General features: G+C 41.1%; 1 long non-coding RNA gene across 1 annotated transcript; it reads left to right on the plus strand.

The window, feature by feature from the left end:
• The first annotated feature begins 8 nt into the window (after positions 1 to 8).
• LOC148125452 (uncharacterized) lies at positions 9 to 19748 on the plus strand. The gene is made up of 5 exons (XR_015744143.1): positions 9 to 38; positions 3849 to 4012; positions 4801 to 5939; positions 12616 to 16842; positions 16962 to 19748. It is a non-coding gene; the product is annotated as an uncharacterized LOC148125452 (long non-coding RNA).
• Positions 19749 to 19951: the final 203 nt, after the last annotated feature.

Below are 19951 nucleotides of genomic sequence, written 5' to 3' on the forward strand. Positions count from 1 at the left end.
AGGCAATAGGACCTTCTTAATGTACAATTATGTCTCTGGTAAGTTGCCATGGAAAGTTATTTTATTACATGCAAACAATGATACAAGGCTTAGTGTGCTTGACTGATCAATAAATTAATATGATCTCCCAACCTGAACATCTATGATTCTGGATTGTGTACATTAAACATCAAGATAAAGAAACAACCAACCAGTAAGATTATAAACAACAGAAATTAATAGGAATCCAAATTTATGTCACAGAACTCTCTGTGCCCTGTGGCTTACAGAGGAACTGAGAGGATGAAACGCATGAGACACCTAGAGTGCCGCTGGCCGAAGACAAGGGATGAACTTGATCGAACAAGGATAAGAGCTGCTATTAAGGCCTACCTCGTGGCGATTCGTGCAGCAAGTGTAAATACTTCTCCACACTAATTGCATCTGCAGTTAATCGCCCAGCGACCCTTTTTAAGGTGAGCCTCCACCTCTTTGGGAAGGATAAGATTGAGGTCCTCCTGAAGGGGCATGCTGAGGAATTTGCATATATTCTGGAAGATAAAATTGCTTGACTCTGTTCTCAGATGTCAGTGTGGCTGCAGGTCCGGTGAAAGCCCCTGAGGCAGGTTCTTGCCCTGTTATCTGGGAACAGTTTGACCCTGTTGCTCCTGCGGAAGTAGACAGCATCCTAGGGAGTATGCACGCAAGCACCTGTGTTTTGGACCCATGTCCCTCCTGGCTTGTGAAAGCTTCCCAGGAAGTGACAGGCGGGTGGACTCTGGTGATGATTAATGTTTCCCTACAGGAAGGGGCAGTGCCCCAGCACTTTAAGGAGGCTGTGATCCGCCCTCTTCTTAAAAAGCCAATGCTGGACACCACCCGGTTGGATAATTTCTGACCTGTCTCCAATCTTCCCTTTTTGGGGGAGGATGTTGAGAAGGTGATTGCGCAGCAGCTCCAGTGGTTTCTGGATGAAACAGGTTATATCAACCCCTACCAGTCAGGATTCAGGCCTGGATTTGGGGCAGAAATGGCATTGATAGCACTTTTGGATTATCTCTGGCGGGAGCGGGATGGGGTTAGTGCATCTACCCTTGCTCTACTTGACCTCTCAACCATGGTATTCTGGAGTGGCTTTGGGGAATGGAAGGCCTTGTGCTATCCTGGTTCACTTCCTCTGCGGCTGCTCTCAGTGTTGATAGGAGGGGAGAGATCCAGCCCTCGCCCACTGCTTTGTGGAATTTGCAGGGCTCATTACTCTCTCAGCTCCTGTTTAACATTTATACAGTATGAAGCCGCTGAGTGAGATCATCCATCACCATGGACTGAGGTATCACCACTATGCTGATGATACTCAGCTGTATCCCTCGGCCCGTGGTGTGTGAAGTGTTGCCCTGTCCTCCCTCTCGCAGTGCCTGGAGGCTGTTAGGGGCTGGATGGGGAGCAATGGGTTGAAAGTAAACCCTGGCAAGACCGAATAGCTCTGGGTTTGGGGTTCGTTGGCTCAGGGAGAATTGCCACCTTTGGTCTTGGATGGGAAGGCACTACCCCAAACAGACCCTGTGAATAATCTGGGGGTTCTCCTGGACTCAGGACTCCTGCTCGAAGAGCAAGCGGCAGTTGTGGCCAGGAGAGCCTTTGCACAACTGCGGATTGTGCGCCAGTTATGCCCTTTTCTGAACCAACAATCCCAGTCACAGTCACTCATGCCCTAGTCACTTCCTGTCTTGACTATTACAATGTGCTCTACATCGGGCTGCCCATGAAGAGCATCCAGAAGCTTCAGTTGGTGCAAAATGCAGCGGCCCGCATGGTTTTGTGCAGATCCGATTGTGTACATGTATCAGTTCTCCTGCAGGAGCTGCACTGACTGTTGATTTGCTTCCAGGTGCAATTCAAGGTGCTGGTTGTCACCCTTAAAACCCTTCATGGCTTGGGACCAGGTTATTTGAGAGACCGTCTTTTGTCAGTCACATCTACCTGATCCATCAGAGCAGGGAGGCAGGGAATGCTGCGGGTCCCATCCCCGAGGGAGATATACTTTCTCCGTGGTGGCTCCCTCTCTCTGGAACACCATTCCCCCGGATATTAGAATGGCTCCCACTCTAATACTCTTCCAGAAGGCACTGAAGATCTAGTTCTGTCAGCGGGCCTGTGTGATCGTGTGATCTGCTGTCAGCAGGGTAGGGGGTGAGGGGTAATAATAATAAATTATTATTATAATTTATTTGATTTTTAATTAGTTTTATGGTTTAAATTTGGTTTTTATATTCTGTACGCTGCCTTGAGTTGCCATGAGCGAACAGGAGGCAATATAAATGTAATTAATTAATTAATTAATTAATTAATATCACAGCCTTCCTGGCTCCAATGCCTGATTTTGTATTCTAATAAATAGAATTCATAGTACAAGAAATTACAAAGGTTGGGGGAGGGTCAGTGGTGGTATGCTACCGGTTCAGCCCGGTTCTGGCATACCAGTAGTGTTGAAGATCAGCTGGCAGAGAACTGGTTCGCTCCGAGTCTCTCTGATACTCTGCAGTTGGGCCCACCCACGTGGGTTTCCATTCTGACTTTCATTTCTTGCTTTTGAAGCTCAGCTTCTTTGCGCAGCACAGCAGATTGCCGTGCATCAGCTTTTGAAGCTACAGGGAGAGTATAGGATTGCAGGTGTGTAGGAAAGTCTCTGCTTGTGCGCAAAGTGCACATTTGGTGCGCAGATGTGCACACAGTGTGCATGCGCGCAAAGTGTACACGCGCACAAAGCGTGCCCACCAAGCCATGCCCACCAAACTGGGGGCAAACCACTTTGAAACCCACCGCTGGGGAGAGTGTTGTCTCCTTTTTTGCTTCACACAGAAAGGTAGAGCTCTTTATGTACGGGTGGTGCTCAACTTACAACCATAATTGAGTGCCAAATTTCTGTTGCTAAGTGAGACAGTTGTTAGTGAATTTTGCTCCATTTTACAGCTTTTCATTCCATAGTTAAGTGAATCACTGCAGTCATTAAATTAGCAATGTTGAGTGAATCTAGCTTCCCCATTATAAGTCACTTTTTTCAGAGCTTTTATAATTTCAGTCACCAAATGAATAGTTGGGGGTCGAGGACTACCTGTACTGACATTCGTATGAGCCAACCTCATAACTAGTATAAAGGATCACTTTTTAATCTCATCCATGTAACTGAGATGTCCTCTGTATCCACAGGGTGTCACTAGAGATAAGGAAGTAAACCAAACTTAAATAAAAGAATATTGTAGAGTGGGGAGGCAGAAATCCTGTGTAAAGTAATCTTAAATGTAACTATATCCATGTTACACGAAGTTCCCAATAAATAGTCTGTCTCTGTTAAAAGTTAATTTCCATGAAAAATGTGCATGAACTGCTAGAAGGATCCTAATTTATCTACCATAATTAGAACTTACAGTTTTATATACCTCCCTGAGATCATTGCAGAATCCTTTATTATTTCTTGTGGAACAGGCTACTGGCTTTGATGGAGATTGAAACCCAAACTTTACTTGCTATATCTCATTGTATTTCCTTAGATGGATCGTCAAAAAGAGTTCCTCCATCAACATTTGATAGTGGAAAAACTGTCATAGAAGATAGATTTTTAGTTATCCTTCTTATAAGAACTTTGAACGTAATTCTTGTTAAGACTAAACAAGTCAAAACTATTAACTTTTTGAATTGGCTTCGTACAACTTATCATGAAAAGGCAGAACAATACAGTGTCACCAACAAGATACTTTTTCCAATCTTCTTTACCACACTTATAGGCTGAAATACAGAAGATAAATTATAAACAAAATGTTTTACATGTGGGAATTATAATTTATTATAATGGCTTATCTGTTTTATTCCAGTAGAATAATCAAAACCCTTCTCACAGTATTAAGAGAAAAAATAAAAAATAAAGATCCCAGTTCACATACTTGATCATCACTTTTAGAAAAGAAGGAAGAAACAGAAATATCATTTTCATCCCTACCAAATTAAGCCACCAATCTCCTTAAATAACTTGAAGGAGGTGAGTATCCTTTAGTGGAAAATGTTCCCTTCAGTGGAAAAATGGATTAAAAATAAAAGAAATACTCAATACGTACAGTTGAGTAGGAAATTATTCAAGATATTGGGTTTACCAATATTAGAAGCTCGCAAATAACATAAGCAGATTTTGAATTGGCACTATCCTTCTGTGGAAGATTTGAAATGAACTTGGAGCAGCTTTTTCACAAAAGGTTAGAAAAGAAACCATTGAGTTAAATGTAATTTTTTTAAAAAGCGTGAATTTTACAAAGCATACATACTGTACATTTTTAAACATATCAACTTCTCCCTAGGAGAAGCTGAGTAGGAGGATGCATAATAATTTTATGCAATTTCCATTCTGACGGGGGAGCTACAACTGCTGTTTTATTGCTTTGCTTTAATTTTTTAAAATAGCAAAATATTTCCATCTCACCATAAAGAATTTTTAAAAGTGAAAAAAATCCCTAATAATTAAAAACTTTTTTCCAGATCTTATAAACAGAACGATGTAAGAGTCAATGTAGGAAAACAACTATTACTTATATCAAATAGAAATTTAGAGTGGTGTGTTGTGTCTTCACTTCCACAGAGACAGGAGGACTAAGCTGGTTTGTATGAGTATCTAGAGCTTATGGCTGATCTCATAAGCCTGTCTTGCAATGTGGATTTCTGCTATTTTTTCTGTTCTCCCATAAGGGAAATAGTTTTCTGGGGATTTATCTGCACTTAAAGAAATACTTACTCTGAATACCACACAAAATGTTCCTTTGTTTATGATTCCACAAGACACTCATAACACAGAAAGATGCCGAAGACTGTTCATCTGTCCCAGAAGTGACTGGTTTTGATGATCCTAGTCTTCACTTAAAGATTTTTGATAATTCCACCTATTCTCTTGAGAGCACAAAGTTGCACACAGTTCCCTCATTTTAGTCCCACAGCAATAATCTTGAGGAAAAGTTGGCTGAAAAAGGGTAAGTGAAAGTCACTTAGAGGAAATGGAAGGTTACTTGCATTCTCCTAAAATAAGTGATTGTCTGACTCCTCCCTTATAACAAAGTGGGCAGAAGTGAACTGGAAGATCAGAGACGTAACAGCCAGGCTAAGTTACTGTGTCTTGGTGTATACTCATGCTAGCTACATGACAATGGGAATGTCTTTGGACAATGCTGGTTTCCTTGGCTAAGAAACAGAGATGAGTACTGTCCCCTGGAGTCAGACATGACTGGGCAAGGAAAACCTTTACCTTAACCTTTGGTTTAAATTTTTACTTAATTTAAGTAAAAAGAAAGGACAGACCATCAGGTATATCAGGAGTATTATCAGCCTATAGTAAAAATAGTCAAGATGCTGGCTTGTAGTGTCTGTTTTTTCATGCATCATATGTGCCAAGCTTTGATTGTACATTGCAGCCACCATCTTGACTTTTTCATTAAACCACGTGAATACCACTGGTGTACATAGAAAAGAAATCCTTGTGAAAAAGTCCACTGGCTTCCATCTTTCTCAATGGAAACAGCTTGTATCGCATCATTTCTGTTCACATTATTGTTAAACTAAGTTTTAATTATTGTTAGTTAATTGTTCCACTGATAAAATGAGATAACACAATTTTTATATAATGCACGAGTTCCACTAGTTCTCATGTGAATCACTAGTTTTCATGTGTTTTAGGCACAGGTGGTATTCAGCTGGTTCGCACCAGTTTGGGCAAACCATAGCAGCAATTTGGCCTGGGTTGCTGAACCAGTAGCAACTTCTGGCTGGCCACGCCCCCCACACCCAGTCATCCGCTCAATGCTCACTCGCCCCGTCTGCCCATCACTCGCCCCACTCACCCCTGCCCTATGTTTCCTTTGCACACAGCCCAGCTAATAGCCTCGTCAGTCGACACGCCGATGCCTGCTCAACTCAGCTCACCAAAGGTAAGCAAAAAAAGATGCAGGCTTCTTGCAGTGAAAATTACTGACCTCCAGCTCTGCTTCTCCAATGCGCTGCTGCTGCCACCACTCTGTTCTGTGCATTGGCTGCACAGGCGCATCCCATTGCTTACCACTGCGCCAAAGGGACTTGCCCAGGCAAGTCCAAGTGGAGTGGCGCAGCAGGCAATGGGGCACACAGTGCATAGAACAGGGCAGCGGCAGTGGTGGCGGCTTTTTTGGTACATTTGAGAACTTTGGTAGTTTTTGGTGGCCTCTGGCCAGCCACCACAACAAAGGCTTCTCACTGTTGCTCCAAAAAAGAGAGCTTGCCTTCCCCTCTGCCACCAGCTGCCATGGGAGGAAGGTAAGCCTGAAGAAAGAGGTGGTTATGGGGGAGGAAGCAGGGCTAGGGCTGGGGCCTTTGAAGAAGGGGAAACAGGGCAACACGTGAGACTGGCAAAGGGAGAGTGAACAGCATGCAGGAGGAAGCCTTTGACAGATTAGGCCAGGCCTGGGCAAAAAATAGGTAGGAAGAAAGGCTGCAATAGCTGCAAGTTCAAATTTTTTTCCTACCGGGTTCTGTGGGTGTGGTTTGGTGATGGGGGTCATGTGACTGAGTGGGCATGGGCATGAGTGATAGCAGGTCAGCCACACCCACTTAGTCACATGACTCTAGCACCAGGCCATGCCCACCAAGCCATGCCCACAGAACTGGTAGTGGAAAATCTTGAATCCCACCACTGGTTTTAGGAAGCTCTGCCATCAATTTTCAGCAACTATAATCAGAGCGATTAAAAAAAAAATCTAATTTTTTTTTTCTAAAAAGAGAAGGGAGAAATATGACGAGAAGCAATCATCTGGTTGTAAATAAAGTTGTAAATAATGTTGGGCAATGTATCAATCAACTTTTATTATGGTCACAGACCAGCACAATTAAAAGCATTAAATTTATTATTATTATTAACAACAATTATAATTGAAGCTTCCTGAAATAACACAAGCAGAACTCCAAAAATTGCACTACTCGGAACATCGTACATCTTACAAAAATACTTGGATACTAGGATTCTGGCAGCAACCCATATCAGCCATTAGCGCCAGTCAGTTATATTTGTGATACATTTTTAATGTTCAATTGACTGAGTTTCATGTTTAATAAATAAAAAAGATAATCATCATCATTATCATCATCCTGTGACTGGGCCTGGACGGCTATTGGGTGCAGTCCCTATGGTTAGGGGATTGCTGGTTTTCGGATCAGTAGTGTCTTAGCCACTGTGAACCAACCCAGGCACCTACCATTACCAATGATGAAAAGAAATCAATAAAATTCCATACCGGATCGGTTGTTGCCAGGGTCAACGAGGACCATGACAGATGCTATGGCTCCTGGACATCTGTCAAAAAATGGGCTACTGGGCTCAGCTGCTATTGCTGGGAAACCAGGGCATGCGACTGTAAAGTGACTGGGACAAAAGAGCAAAACTTGGACAGCCAAAGAAAATTGAGAATTAATCAAATGTTACCATCAGGCAGAACCAACAGCCAAGGGATTTCAAAAAAGAATGATGCAACTGTGGAAGGAACCCAGAAAGTGACGTAACTGAACAAACTGTAACTGATGACGTTTCATCATCCATAATAAAGTTTTCACAGATGTGGAAATGCAACATCTAGAAATGTTGGCTGGAAAAAAAACACAAGTAATGACGAACAGGCTGAAGAAACAGTTCCAACACCTGAACAAACTGACCAACTACTGGAAGAAATCAACACATAGGATTAAGATCTTCCTGTGCAACAACTTGAAAGTGTAGAGCTAGGTGATCTAGCAAAAATGCTGAAAGAAAAGATTGAAAACCACATCAAAGAAAACACACAAAGAAATAAGACTGCCTGCCATTCGTGAAGTACATAGCAAATGAGTGAAAGAGCTACTAAATGCCGTGAACAACATTTTAACATCCCATCCAGCACACTATGTGAAACAAACCAACTAATTTACAGCACAGCTGCCGTTATAACTGCACAATTGGGTTATAAAATGCCAAAAAAGTAACCCATTGGAACACCAAAGTGGAAAATTCGACTTGAAAATAAAATTAAAAAACTACAAGAAGATATCAACAAGTTGAAATACTTGAAACAAGGAAAACTAAAGAATAAAAAGCTGAAAAATAGTTTACACAAAAAATACAACCTGGAGGAAAAAACAATAACAGGAATTATGGAAGAACTAAAACAGTAATAGCAACAGCAAAGAAAATGGAAAGATACGAAGAATGAATAAAACAATATCGTGAAAATGTTCCGTTCAGAAGAAACCAACACCTCTTCTACCGGTCACAATGAAAATCGAGTCCAAACTAATGTTCACTCATGTAAAGAAAAAACTTTGAAGTTTGGGAAAGAACTGTGGGAAAAACCAGTGGTCTACAACAAAACTGCCTCCTGGATCAAAGATATTTTTAAAAAAGCAAATGAAACAAAATTGAAAATATTGTAATAACAACTGATATGGTTGCAAAACAAGCAAAAAAGGTCAAGAACTAGAGTGGCCTGGACGAACTGCATGGATACTGGCTAAAACACCTGACCAGCCTCCATCACAGCATGGCCATCAATTTGATGAAATTTGAGAAACTTGCTGACAGTGAGAACAATCAACCAATGGAACAGTTTGCCCTTGGAAGTTTCAAGAAGAGATTGGACTGCCATTTGTCAGAAATGCTGTAGGGACTCCCGCATGGGCAGGGGGTTGGACTAGATGACCTATACGGTCCCTTCCAACTCTGATTATCTGCTAACTGAAATGCTTCAAAATGCAACAAGCAAAGAATGGTTAACAGCTGGCCAAACATACTTGATAATGAAACATCCAGAAAAGAGCACAGAACCAAGCAACTATCACCCAATTACTTGTCTGTCAACAACGTTCAAACTTTGTATAAGAACTCTGGCAAATTCAGGATTCAATCATATGATGGAAAACAGTTTGTATCCAGTAGAAAAAGGAAATTATAAAAAATCAAGAGGCACAAAAGATCAGCTGCTCATTGACAAAGTGGTGCTAAAAATGTAAAATGAAAAAAAAACTAATTTAAATATGGCATGGATTGATTACAAGAAGGTATTTGACTCATTACCCCTGTTTATGTGAACCAAAGTACAGAAAAATTTCTCAGCTGTGAAAATGGAGAACATTATAAAAACAACAGAAACAAAAGCAGAATATAAGGAAAAACAGCTGGATGACAGATTAAATGGATGGAAAACCAAAGCTCTGCATGGACAGCACTTGAAAAACATAGAAGGAAAATGTGATAACAGCTTGACATGGGCATGGCTTAAGAGAGGAATCAAGAAAGAAACGGAAGGTTTAATATTTGCTGCTCAAGAACAAGCACTACAAACTAATGCCATGAAAACGAAGATACAAAAATCACTGACAATCCAAACTGCCAACTTTGCAATGACAAAGTTGAAACTGTTTCACATTTAATATGTGAGTGCAGCAAATTCACGCAAACTGACAAAGCTAGACATGATTGAGTTGCTAAATTAATCCAATGGTCATTAGCTAAAAAATATGCCCTACCTGTATCTGAAAAGTCATGGAAACATAAAGTGGAAAAGGTTGTTGAAAATGAGATGGTGAAGATCTTGTGGGACTTTTGAATACAGACAGATCATCATTTGGAATACAATACGCCAGATATTACGGTTGTCGCCAAAGTGTACAACTTACTGATATCGCTGTACCAGGAGATGCCAGAGTCAAAGAAAAAGAACTGGAAAAAATCATGAAATATCACAACCTGGCCATCAAAACTACATGGTTAAACATGTAACAGTGATACCCATTGTCATACGGGCACTTGATACCATGTCCAAAATTTTACAAAACACATCAAGAAATTGCAGCTTTCTGCAATAACACCAGCAGAACTGCAAAAAAATGTGCTACTCGGAACATTGAAGGTACTTGGTTGATACCTAGTTTTAAGAAGGTACTTGGTTGATACCTAGGAGGCTGGCAGCAACCCGTATCAACCATTACTATCAGTCACTATTTATGATACATTTTTAAATGTTCAGTTGACTGAGTTTCATGAATAATAATAATAATAATAATAATGGCTGACTAACGGAATTATGGCTGACAAAGAAGAACACTGAAGAAAGAAACAGAAGGCCTGATTCTTGCAGCCCAAGAACAAGCCATCAGAATGAATGCAATTAAAGCCAGAATAGAAAAATCTGAAGAAGTGGATGAAACCATTGATCACATACTGAGTTGTTGCAGGACAATCGCTCAGACTGACTACAAACAACGTCATAACACAGTCGCTCAGATGGTCCACTGGAACTTGTCACAATACCATCTGCCTGTAGCAAAGAACTGGTGGGATCATAAGCCTGAAAAAGTGGTCGAAAATGAGCATGGAAAATTACTGTGGGACTTCCAAATACAGACTGACAAAGTTTTGGAACACAATACCCCGGATATCATGATTGTGGAGAATAAAAAAGTGTGGATCGTCAACATTGCCATACCTGGTGATAGCAGAATCAACAAGAAACAACTTGAAAAAATCACCAGATATCAGGACTTGAAAATTGAACTGCAGAGACTCTGGCATAAACCAGTGCAGGTGGTTCCAGTGGTACTCGGCACACTGGGTGCTGTGCCTAAAGATCTAGGCAAGCACTTGAAAACAATTGGCGCTGACAAAATCACCATTGGTCAGCTGCAGAAGGCCTCCTTATTGGGGTCTGCTCGCATAATCCGATACAACATGCAGTCCTAAACATTTGGGAAGTGTTCTACTAGTGATGTGTGATACGAAACCCAATATAGTCATCTCATTTGCTGTGTACACTGTCATTTTTTTTGTGTAAATAATAATAGTAATAATAATAATGGCATAGTATATTACAATTGGTGATATATTATCAGTGGGCAGTTGTGCAACATATATGTATGAATGTGAGTTTGTCTTATTCCTCAAATTCAAGGCAAATGAAACGCTTAAAAAATGAAACTAATGTGCAGAGAAAAATATGACCATGAAGAAACTTGCATACAAAGACACAATAGCTCATTATACTTATTACCATTGTATAATTGTAAAACTATCATATTTATGAAATTGCAGCTGCTTTCTGTGGCACAAAGTCCAGTCTTACTTTATGCCTGATGGGACATTGAACCACTGGCCCTGTGGTGCAGCTGTAACAATCTGGAGATGAATATGCTTAAAAATGTAAATATGAAGGTGGCTTTTAGGAGTAGCTCTTTTATTTTACCACCTTTTACAACATTCAGCATCATGGTATCAGCAGTAGAGTCCTTCACATTTTTGGGTTCTGTAATCTCCCAGGACTTCAAACGGACACTCAACATTAGAAACATCATTAAAAAGGCACAACAAGGAATATTCTTCCTACATCACGCGGTGGTATGCTACTGGTTAGTAAAAAAAGCCAACGATCAGCTGAGAGGAAAAAGAAAAGCACAGGATCGGCCCTCTCACCCGCCTCTGCGTTTTTCTTTATCCTCAGTTGATTGGCGCTGCAGATCTCAGCTGGTATGGGGAAAGCTGCATGCCGGCGTTAGGCAAAGCACGCCCACCAAGCCACGCCCACCGGTAGTAAAACAATTTTAATCCTGCCACTGCTACATCAACTCAGGAAGTTCAGAAAGCCTAGGAGCTGTTGATAAAGTTTTACAGACGAATTATGAGTCTGAAATTAGTATTTCTATGACTGTCTGCTTTGTGAAGCATCAAACAGGACATGTACAGACTCCAATTGATAGTTAAGACTGCAGAAAGAATAACTGCAACTAGCCTGCCTTCCATGGAAGACTTGTATTTTGGCAGGTCAGAAGGAGAGCTGAGAAGATAACTACAGACCCCTCACATTCTGGACATAAACTGTTTCAATTCCTTCCATGCCAAAACAACTAGATACAGGGACAGTTTTTTCCCCTCATGCCATCACTGCTAAATACCTAATTCTCTCAGTAATGCTTAATGTCTAATAACCCATATAGTGTGATTGTAGTATTATTATATATTATTTCTTTATTCCTCCTTTTATTGCTATTGTATTTATTTTGCTGTGCATGTGCACTGCTTCTGTACCAGAGAAAAATTCCTTGTGTGTCTAATCACATTTGGCCAAATAAAGTATTCATTTCAATTCTCTAGAATAGATCGATTTTAAGACATCAGGAAGAATGAAATGAGTTATACTTGACATTAATTGCATTTTGCCAGATGCAAAATATTGCAAGGAACACATTAACACATAGATGGTAAAATTATATTTTGCAACGAATTCATTTACATCAATTAAAGTAATTATAATTTGTATTTGAAGTCAGTCCTGCTGAACATAATGGAAATCTTTTTGAAATAAACATATATAATTGAGTCAAAGTTCACAAACCAATGTTACAAACTTTAACTGAATGTATTTTGAAAATTATTGTGAAAAATTGCTTTAGACTTTGACAAACACAACCATTCTCTGTGGTGTATTAAAACAGCTGTCTTCCCTGCCTTCCAAGCTCGAAAAAGCCTTAAAATCTGAGTTAATTAATCAAATAGTTAAAGTTGTGTATGCTTAATAATACTTTAGTTATAATATTTACATCTTGCCTTCAATTCAGGTACTTGAGGCATCGTAGTATACTTGCTCCTCCTATGTTTTCCACAGCAACAATCCTGTGAAGCAGATTAAGAGAGAGGAACTTGCCCAAAGTAACCCAATGTGCTTCTATGGTGAAGGCTGAAAACTAGAATCCGGGTTTCCTGCTCTTCTATGGAGCAACACTTTCCAAATAATTGTTAAAATTTTAAAGAGATAAAACATTTGCCCTGTACATAGAACATTTCCCATGGTTGGTATATAAACATCCAGCAGAAGCTTCATTTCAAGTAAGTGTACATACAGTAGGTGCCATGATCAAAATAGGATCTTAGATAAACAAATTAATTTCTAGACTTCGTATCTACAGTTATAGCATCTTACCAGCTCTTCATACTCTGGTTAGAAATCACTGACAACTATCCATGTTTTTCCATATAATGTAACATTAGTTCATGAACTTCAATGCAACCACGTACATGTCTACCATATACATAATTATTTTGAAAAAGGGGAAAGAGATTTACAACAGTTCAATTAGTGACCATTCAAAGTTACAGTAGCATTGAAAAAAGTGACTCACGACCATTTTCACAGTTATGACTATTATAGCATCCCCATGGTCATGTGATCAAAATTCGGAGGTTTGGCAATTGACTCATATTTATGACAGTTGCAGTATCTTGGGGTCATGTGATCACCTTTTGTAAACTTCTGACAAAGTCAATGGGAACACCAGATTCACTTAACCATGTAACTAATTTAACTATAATGATTCACTTAACAACTATGACAAGCTCATAAAATAGGGCGAAACTTGCCTAACAAATGTCTCAGCAACAGAAATTTTGGGCTCAGTTGTGGTTGTAAGTCGAGGACTACCTGTACTCCTCTGAGATCTCTGAAATAGTAAACTTTACATTTATTGCATGTTTGGTAAGGTTAATTGCTTTACAGGGTTCTCAATGTACTTTGGAAAATTAGTATTTTTAGATTCCTATGAATAAGTATTCTTTAAAGGTTAAATCATATGTATTTAGTATTGACTTCATAAAATATTTTTGGCAACTTAATACTTTGATATCTTATTTCTAAATGCAAGAAGGATAAATAACATTATTTGGCAGAACTGTAAATTAAGAGAACTGAATATTAATAAAGCAATATGTTGCCTTATTAATAAAGGGTATGTATGTAGGAGTGTTGAGTATGGTATGTTCCTTGTGATGTTAAAATGAGACTAAATCTGCCAAGTATTAGTTTTCACTTTTACCGGACATCCCAGAGGAAATTAAATACAATATGCTGTTAAACTCATTATGTAGCAAGTGTAAAATCAAAGACAGAATATTTACTGAAATGACATAGGCTTTTCCTTTTATTGCCCCATTTCTATTTAACATCTATAAGTTAGTTAATATGGTATTATAATATCAGTAATGTTTGAAGATGTGAATGTATTTTTAGTTACATATAAAAATGTTTATTCATAAGAGAATGATGATGAATGGGGATGAGAATGGCGAGGCTTTGGCCAAAAAACTGTTCCTTAATGTTGGAAAGACAGTTTATTCCCATTTTTAAACTTTTTGATTATTGACATGGGTTTCCTTCCAACTTATTGACTATTCCTGCAATGGAAAAACTAATCATCATTGTTCTATGTGTCAAGGTCTAATGATGTGATTCAAAACTAGATTATTGCTTATACTGGTAGTCTTCAACTTATTATCATAATTTTAAGTCAAAATGGTCATAAAATGGGTTGATTACAAGGCCTATTAGATTTTATGATTTTTTGGGAGGGTGCAGTTAAGCAATGCTGCAGTCATTAAGCAAACCAATGGTGGGTTGCCAAAAAGTGGACATAAATACTGCTTTTCAGCAAAACCATTGTAAAATGCAGCCACATGACTGGGGAAAGTTGCATAAATGCGGCCCAGGTGCAGAGCACCTGAAATTCAGTCATGTGATTGCAAAGGAAAGGATTGACTATTAGAATTTTGAATCCGGATTTTAAATAGCTCCCATGTAGGCTGTTGTAACTTTGGTCATTAAGTGACCAGTCATAGGTTGAGGACTATTTATGTAACACAATGTGCACATATTTCCTTTACATTGTATTTTTTTCTTTTTTTTATACTAAAACAAATAAATGCATAATCCTATGAACTATTAAGATTACTCCATTATTTTTTAAAAGGAAAGGTACATGCGATTACTGAATAGCAAATCCTGAACGGCTTAGTTATTTGCCTCTCCAGAAGTGGCTAGCAGGTTGTTACAGAGGAATAATGGCCAAACCGATATCCTACACGGTTTGTGGGAATTGGAGTACAGCTTCTTCCAGAAGATTAGATTTCTCCAGGCTATTATTGAATCTGATGACAGCAAGAAGATGCAAACATTGGTCTCATTTGTTTTTTCCATAGCGGCACTTTGACACCACATATCTCACACCTGAGTGTCTTAAGGTGGTGCACAGAAATGGCCTGTAAAAATTCTCAATCAAATTGGTGTATACCAAAATTGAGTTTTTCCAAAGCGATCAAGGGAAGAGAAAATTCTCAAACAATTTGCAAGAAGTTTTAGGAGATCATCATCATCATTTTAGTGATGATGGTAGAACTGTGACCGAAAAGGTTCCACAGGAGAAATTCCTTATGGGAGTTTTTCTTCAGGATTTCAGTAAAGCCAGAGAGATTGCAGATCTTTGGAGAAATAACTTTGCAATTAAAAGCCAGGATCTTCATGCAAAGAATCCCTCTCAATAAAAAAACAACAACACCTCACTTATTCCACGAACTGAAATCTGAAATGCCCTCCTCCTTTGACAGAAAAAAATTGAGAGCAATTTTTTCTTAACCGAAAACTTGTCAGGGGAAATTTCTTCGCCAGTCATTAAGTGAGGAAGCCACCGGTCTCCGACCAACCCCCCCCCCGCCCCCCAATCACATAGTCCTGGCACGGGATGATTTTCTAGTTCTTTCTAGAGCGATGCACCAACGAGATCGTTTCTCTCCAACCCAACGCCGAGAAGTGCAGCGCTAGATTCGGGCTTCTCCGGGGACATCCCTCCTCCGTGTAAGGAAATGCTGGAAGATGCTCCCGTGTCCTTTCCGGCTCCAGAGACAAGAGGGAGCTGGAAGGGAGCCGTCCAGTTTTTTCCAAAGGGGGCGACGGGACCGAGGCGGTTTGAGCGCTTCTCTTTTCCTAGCCAAGGAACTGAAACTTCTCTCTCGTCTTCATGCTCCCCTTTCCGCCCCCTCCCCGGTGCTGGTGTCGCTGTTGCTGAAGGGAAGTGAAAATGAAATCGGCTTTTCTGAGAAATGATGAAAGCGGCCGAGGCCGCCAATGAGCAGCTGCGCCCAACTTCCGCACCTCTTTCATTCCAGCCCCCACCTCCCTTCTGCACAAACAGGCCTCGGAGAGGTGGAAGGAGAGAGGTGGGGAAGGAAGGGAGGAGGAAGAGGAGGAGGAATTTCCAAGATTGGACTCCTCGCCGTTTCTCGCCTTGTTTTGCTTTCGATCTGGCGTCAGGACTAATCCCCGCCAAAAATACAGAGGAGGAATAACTTTTAGTTTTGCTCCCGCGATTTATTCCGCCGCCGGTTTTCCTTTCCATTTTGCGTCTCTTGGCAACCGTGACAACCTTGAGGAATTACATAAATACCGGGAAACACACAATTGGTAAGCTAAATCCAGAGCAATCTTTCTGATTTTTTGTTTGTTTTGCAAGCAGAAACCAAGACCCCACGACCGTACACATTTATTTCATCTGATTTTCGCCTTTTACCCATATGCTGGACGCGTTGTAACCCCAATGCAAAGGCCGTGGCGCGGGGTCATATGATTTTAGGCGCAGCTACTGGCAAGAGAAAGCAGGGCTTTTAATTTCACTTTTGGATTTGCAGGGAAGAGAGTCACGGGGAGGACGCGTTTCTCTTTCAGGCTCCGCAGTCGAGGACGGACGTGGGGTGGGGGCGGCAGGCGCGGCAGCTAAACATGTCAGCGGCTGGAACCCCTCCGGTTCTCCTCCCTCTCAGCCTGGGCAGGGCGCGGAGAAGCGGGCAAAAAAAAACTCGGAATGTCACCGCCGAGACGGTTCTCGACGGGCGGGGAAGCCCACCCCCCCCCGCAACTTTCCTTCCACCCCGGCGGAGACGAGCTCAGGGAGTTGCGGAAACGGGCGCTTGCTTTGCTATCCGCTGGCCAGGCGGCCAGTCTCCCCGGTAATCGGGAAACCGAGGTGAGCCCGCGAGCCGGCAGCCGTCGCGCCATTGCTTTCTGTTCTCGGGCAGGGAAAGGCGTGCAGGTCGGGGTGGGCGGGGGGGGAGACGTTGGCCTTCTCGATCCCCACCCTTGCAGGACTTTGGAAGCGGCTCATGGCGGGATCGGGCCCTGTCGGCAGAGGCTGCCAAGAGCGCCCCGGGCGGGGAAAGAGTTCTTGCCGGATCTCCTTTGATGGTTTGTGCTGCAAGGGAAAAGAGGACGCGGAAGAGAGGGAGGGGGCATAAGTGGGTATCGCAGGGAAGGGGGCATTTTGCTATCTCTCCCCTCCACCCCAGCCTTCGCTGCGGGCAACCTAGAGGAAGACGGCTGCAGCTCCGATCGGGGCAGCCCTGCCGAGGGGAAGGGGGAAGAAGACGGTCATTTTCTCCACACAAGTCACTGGTGCTTTGGAGTGGGGGGGGGGAACTAGGAGGGGCCGCTGTGTCAGCATAATCTCTCTCTTGCCCCCCCCCCCCCCAAAAAAAAATATCCCGCGAAGGCGGCTGTTACACAAGCCAGCTGGGTCACTTCCTTTCCTCAGCGGCCGGGTCAAGGCGTGACGTGGATGCCCGTCTGGGCCAATCGGGGAACGGATCGTTGGCGAGAGAACCGCCCCGCTTGATACTTTTACAGCTGCCGCGCTACGTCGGGTTCCAGGAAGCAGGAATGCGAAAGGCCCCAAGGGGAGCCCCGTCCGCCTCCCAGGCGCTGACCGGATGCTTTGCGAGTGGGAAGTGCGGAAGTCTTCCCGACCCCCTCCCCCTGCCCCGAAGTCTCTTAAATTTCAGGCTCCTTACGCTTTGAATTAAATACGGCTGGGAATGGTAGAGGTTGCCCTACCCAGGAAGGCTTGAGATTAAAAGCCCAGCGCATCTGTAGAACACAGATCAGGTGCACGGACTGCGTTGTCGTGCTTCAGCTCTTTCCCAACACAGGTCCTTTAGAAATGGCTCTAAAAGGATTCTGATGGTGGCTGTGCTAGATCGAACCCTTTAATGCTGATTGAATTGATGTGGGGTATCTTTCCCCATGCTTTAAGACAGAGGTTTCCAAACTTGGCCACTTTAAGACTTGTGGACTTCAACTCCCAGAATTCCTCAGCCAGCAAGTTTGGGGACTCCTGCTTTAAGACTTGCACATTTTTGTGGGTTAAGCCAGTTGTGAGAGATAGTTTGGGCCAGTGTCTTAGGCACCAGATTAGAAACTAGGAGATTGTGACTTTTAGTATTGCCTTAGGCATGAAAGAAGGGTTGCTGTTGTGGAAAACAGGAGGCGGCAAACATTATTAGGTACATTTGCCACCTTGAGTTAAATACCTCAGAAAGCAAAGCCGAATAGGACCTGGTCTCACCATGAAGACCACTAGCAAATGCCAGGCTAGATTGGAAAAAGGCTCCAGAAGAAGGGGATGGCAAATCTTATTGTTGTTGAGATAATTTGACATATCTCGAAACACACATAGGGTTACCACAGCTAAGCGTTTTGGTGGGTTTTAACTACTAGTGATATGAATGGAAGCAGCTTTGGGGATGCAAATACGGTTTTCATTACTATAAACGAAATAAATATTTTTGAGTATTGACTGTATTGAGTCTTAAAAATAGGTCATCCTGAGTTTTGTGCATTTGGATGAAACATGAAACTGCAGTTAGCTTTGTAAACAGCGATTGAAATCTAGTATTATTGTTTCCTTACTACCTTATACATAAACTGATTAAAATGCATGGAACATTAAAGTTAATGTTCTATAATTTTTTTAAAATACAATAAAATTTTATTATGAATTGATGTGCATAAGAACAAAGCCATATAATTTGCCATATCTTTTTCTTCCAAGTTGTATTTTCAATGAGTACCATTGCCTTTTTTTGTGTAGAAAAAGGTTATTCAGGAAAATTAGACTGTTTGGGAGATAAGAAACATTTCTGAAAAAGTTCTGGTGTTTTACTGACCTAAGTAAGACAACTTGTGAAATAACTGTATAATGAAATGAATACATCTGAAATGTGAAAACTGAAAAGGCAGATTTAATCTGTTTTTGTTGGAAGAAGACATGTTACCTCTGGCATTATGGCAAGATACACAGCTTTGTGTGTGTTGCTTAGATTTCATTAAACATTTTTAAGTTATGTCCTTTGCTTAAATTCCTTTACTCCATGTACAGAAAGTTTTTATGTGCTATACATGTATATACAATAGTGACATAGAAGTGGCATAATTCTTAAACAGTACTATGACTTTGTTTATACAGCTCTGGTATAAATATAAATGTATTTTAAATTGCATGTTAAAATAAGCCCTACCCCCCAAATAAGCCCTAGCCTGATTTTTAAGCATGTGCCTAATATAAGCCTTACCCCCAAAATAAGCCTTAGTGAAAGGGGTGGGTGGGGCCAGCACAGGATGCTGCGAGCTCTCACTTTGAGTCACATTTAGTTTCCAATCAATGTGGACATGAAGTTCTGGATTTTAAAGTTCTACTTGCCCTCTTTGATGTTGTAGAAAATATCCCATGGCCTTTGGAGTTTTGCAGAGCAAAGCAAGTAGAGACTTTCAGAAGCCTAGCACAAATGTGTTGACAATCTGTTGCTTCTTCTCAAGCTTTTAACTAAATGGCTTGCAGCAGCCATCTTTAAGGTGCAGTAGGAGAGAAAAGAGAAGCCATATTGAGTTTTTGTTGTGTTTTGAAGACCAAGCATGGAAACAGTGACAAGATTCCATGCCTTATGGATGGAGCAAGACTCTGGCATCTACAAACTTCGTGTTGACTGACAGACTCAGCTAAATGTGTGACACTCTTTGCATGCTTTAGCAATTGATTAATGAATGTTTATTTTAATGTAATGTTTCTCTGTCCATTTGTATAAAATAAACAATCTTTCTGGAATGAATCTTGAAGTCTTTGCAGTGTAAGTAAATTAATCTCTATGGAGCGGCTAGAATGGAAATCCTATACCTACTAAATGTGGGTGCAGTTATTAAAGGTGTTATTGTTTTTGAAAAACTGGGAATTGTGAGGTTATATAAAGTTTGGCATATTGAAAACAATGGCTATTGTTTAAACAAAGAAAAATATCTCTGTGTGG

This window comes from Pseudonaja textilis, chromosome 6, assembly GCF_049901715.1.
Source record: "Pseudonaja textilis isolate UNSWEBS1 chromosome 6, rPseTex1.2, whole genome shotgun sequence".
Taxonomy (NCBI): Eukaryota; Metazoa; Chordata; class Lepidosauria; order Squamata; family Elapidae; genus Pseudonaja; species Pseudonaja textilis.